This window comes from Pongo pygmaeus, chromosome 1 (genome assembly GCF_028885625.2).
Source record: "Pongo pygmaeus isolate AG05252 chromosome 1, NHGRI_mPonPyg2-v2.0_pri, whole genome shotgun sequence".
Lineage (NCBI taxonomy): Eukaryota > Metazoa > Chordata > Mammalia > Primates > Hominidae > Pongo > Pongo pygmaeus.
In genome coordinates, this window is record NC_072373.2 from 86104374 (window position 1) to 86108759 (window position 4386).

Sequence of the window (4386 nt, forward strand, 5' to 3'; positions counted from 1 at the left end):
TGGTACAACTGGCTAATTTCTTTTATAATTAAAATGTCAGGGGTTAAAAACTGTGTTCACTTTGGCCTTTTTCACAATTGGTTTGACATTTCCTTTGGCTTATAAATTAAAACCAATAAAAAAGCAAATAATTTTATAAAGGGACCTAACTACATCAAATGTATTCTATATATTTTTCTGTTATTCAACAATGTACCTTGTCTATTGGTCCCCTCAAAGTTCCTGTCCACTAAACACATTGTTTTTCTAATTCTTCATATTTTCATACCTAAAAATCTAAAAATCTGGGTGTTCTATAGCAGAACATTGAGTTTTGACAGTTGGTACATCATCTCTGATGTTCACATCTGGCAGCATTATAAAGTGACAGGTCTTTCATAATTTCTTTTGAATTCTCTCTGGTAATGTTAATCATAAGTGATGAACTTTGTGTATTCTATGGACATAATGGGCAATTCTATATGACTGAGACTCTAATTTTACTCTCTACTAATGGGCACTAATTGTAACAATCAGTGATTATGTCAGTTAAAGGCAGTGCTGATGGCAATTGATGACAGCAGTGAAGCCCTGACACCATTTTGGAACAGAACTTGGAACAGCCATTTGCAAAGATGGGAGATCAAATGAATATCAAGTAATTACTTTCCTTACGCTCATTTATAAGTTTCTTCTATTTTTGAGTACCATGAAGCATGTTGTTCTGAAATGTTGATAGCTTTCTCAACTCACTTTTTTCTTTTAACCATTAGAGTTTTATTTTTATTAAGGTAGATACACCACTCTCAAAACATGAGTGACTTAAGGGATGTTTAAGAGAAAGATACCTTTAAAAACATAACACTGAATAACATTGTCTCTTAAATTAGGAGCAAGTTTTGGCTAAGGAAAGTGACAGATGACTACAGAACTGCCAGTGGAACATCTGGATTGAGTGACAGGCTAGACTTATTTTTTACTTCCTTGTCAATATTCCTGGGTGTTTACAAGTCTTCTGCTACCCTCAAATAAACAAAATCCTTTTCACAGATATTAAATTTGTGTCCTATCTCCAAAGTTATAAAATATTTTCATAAAAGAACGTTACTTGACAATTAGGTAGAGAACAAATAATATTTATGGACACAAAATAAAGTGAGAAAGCAACATAATAATAGTAAAAAGGGAGCTAACTTTTATTGAATATCTACTATTTACAGATGCTACATTAACTCCTACAACAAATTTATGCAGCAATTGAGGCTAAGAGATCTTCTGTATTAAGCATATGTATTCCAGGTCACACAGACCATGAATAAGGGCATGGCTTCTAAACATTGTTTAAGACTAAACTTAACTTTGATGTCATGTCCTTCATGGACCCTTCTTTGACGACTTCCGTGTGGAACATGGATCTCTATGTGCAGGTTGCTATGGTGTCCTTTGTTTCCTTTCATTGTGCTTACCACAGTGCACTAAAACTTTCTCTTCATTTCATCTCCTTGGCTGAATTGTAACTTCTTATCACTGTGAAGTTCTCTTATTAATATTTTTAGCCTCAGTCCCTTTAGCATAATATTGAGTGCATAGTAGATACTCAGCAAACATAGAATAAGTAAATAAATAAATGCGTGAATGAGTAGGGCAAAGATTAACAAAAGTCAGTATCTAAGGAACCAAACACACGATGTGGTCAGGGAAGGGTCTAAGAAATTTTAAACCACACAACTTCTCAAAACTCATCACTGCCTTATGTAGTACGGTTTTCTAGGCAGATACACAGGATCTCAGTGGTTCTTTCTGGATTAGTCTAACTTTACACTACACTAAAGATGTGCCACACCATAACACCAGTTTCTTTAAAAGGTTAATGAGATGTCGTAAATATAAAAGACTTGAAAATCTTTATAAGAAGTACAATTTAAAGCTAAGTGTTTATTACTCACTTTATAATTTCCTGTTCTCAATATTCAGCCTGAAGCTGATAACAAAATCATCAAGTTCAAGTTTCCCTGATTCATTTTTAGATTTTTCAGAATGAAGATAATATTAGGAACTAACAAAAGTACTTGGAAGAAATTTATGTTTAGCAGATCAGTTTCATTCTATTCTGTGAAATCAACTATATAAAATTATAATACACAAATATGTTTGAACATAGTATATATGATATTTTCTATGTATACATGTGTATGTATATTAACAGTGATTATCTTTAAATTGAGTGATTACTAGCCATTTTAATAGTTTACCTTATTTTTCCTAGCCTTTCCACATTTTCTATAGTAAGAGTGCATTATTTATATTAATAATAAAAATGTCTAACATTTGAGAAGCACTTATCTGATAGATACTGTGCTAAAATCATTATGAGTCATCCTGTTTAATAGTCCACCACACCTCTATAATTTGGATATTATCTCTACTTCATAAATTAGGAAACTGAAGCTTGAAGAACTGCATTGACATTCCTGAGGTTAATAAATGATGGAGACAAGATTTGAACCCAGAGCCTATTATTTTAATCATACATGCCAGATTCACTGGAAATGGAAATGAGAGAGAAATGAAAAGAGAGATAGGCAGACAGAAAGATGGACATAGTTGGAGGTTCTGCAATTGTTTTCCATCAGCAAGGCAATGTGGTATAGTAAAAAGTTGCTAAATTGAGTAAATTGAGCTATGGATTCATTTGGATCCATCTTGTTTTCTGAAAGTAACTAAGGTGGGCTTGTAACAGATAATCTCTAATGAATTTTCCAATCTTAAATTCTGACAGTTCAAAGCTCAGAGAACTTGGGTGCTTGAGCACTTGACAGTCTTAAACCAAGGCACTCTTATGTGATAATATACACAGAGAAGACATTACTCTCACTTAGTAATAATTATATTTAGAGATCATTATATTTGTTACCCGAGTGGGACTTTTTTGACTCATGGCCACATGCCTCAATAACCTTATAACCTGCTTCTTATTTTTTTAAACAATTTTGAGATGAACTATTTTTAGCATGCTCTAGACAGAGGAAAGGAACTGAAAGATGGGAGGATGAGGAGAGTGATGGAAGATCAGAGACAGCAAACAAAGTGTCGGAGGGCATTTCTGGAGCAAATGTGTTACTATAACATTGTATGACTCTAAGAATCATCATTGAGAAACTAAAGATAAATTGCCACACAGTAAAATAGGAAATAAATTCCAGATATGAAAACTGGAAAATGGAAAATATACGATGTGGTAATTGGCAAGATATACGTGGGGACCAACAGCAAATTATTTTGGTCACACAGATTATACAAGCAAACATTTTACTGAACAATCATTCTCTTCTATTTTCTACAGTAAGCAAATGATATGTGGACAGTACATATCTGCTATTCCAGAGACTCAAATCTGTTCAGTAAAGTGTACATCAGTGCAGTTTGTGCCACACCAATGGAAAGTGCTTGGATGCTCTCCAGGTTGGTTAAGCCTAAAAAGTCATCTACTGGATCTTTTTTTCAGAGCAGTGAAGTGAATTGATTAAAATGGCAATCAAGAGTGTGGAGTTTTTCACCTTAAGATTATGTCAAATAAAAAATAGTAAGCAGTTTTAATCAATATTAGGAAGCAAATTGAGAGAAGAATAAAAAATTATGATAGGAAAACACTTATACCTGATGATGAAGGAAATGCACCTCTGATTTCCAAATCTTTTATTTTTAGAACTTGAAGATTGATTGGAAGAAGTGGAGATCCTGTAATTAGCCTGGGGAGAGAACAAAAATAAGAACATCATCGACTTCAAATATTAAAAGCTCAGTAAAAGAGAAATGGGTTCGTTTTGACTCAAGGGTATAACTGGGATGAAAAAGAGTACACAGGGAGGCAAACTTTGGTTTCATATTACAAAGACTTTACATTAGAATTTTTCTTTTTTTTTTTTTTTCTGTTCCAATAAAACTTTATTTATTTTTTATTTTTTTTTCTTTTATTATTATTATTATTATTATTATTATTATTATTATTATTATACTTTAGGTTTTATGGCACATGTGCCCAATGTGCAGGTAAGTTACATATGTATACATGTGCCATGCTGGTGCGCTGCACCCACCAACTCGTCATCTAGCATTAGGTATATCTCCCAATGCTATCCCTCCCCCCTCCCCCCACCCCACAACAGTCCCCGAAGTGTGATGTTCCCCTTCCTGTGTCCATGTGTTCTCATTGTTCAATTCCCACCTATGAGTGAGAATATGCGGTGTTTGGTTTTTTGTTCTTGCGATAGTTTACTGAGAATGATGATTTCCAATTTCGTCCATGTCCCTACAAAGGACATTAACTCATCATTTTTTATGGCTGCGTAGTATTCCATGGTGTATATGTGCCACATTTTCTTAATCCAGTCTATCATTGTTGGACAT

At 33.6% G+C, this 4386-nt stretch overlaps 1 long non-coding RNA gene across 1 annotated transcript; it reads left to right on the top strand.

Annotated features, from left to right (window-relative positions):
• The first annotated feature begins 527 nt into the window (after positions 1–527).
• On the top strand, positions 528–3902 carry LOC134737865 (uncharacterized). Its single transcript, XR_010123266.1, has 3 exons — positions 528–637; positions 3323–3441; positions 3686–3902. It is a non-coding gene; the product is annotated as an uncharacterized LOC134737865 (long non-coding RNA).
• Positions 3903–4386: the final 484 nt, after the last annotated feature.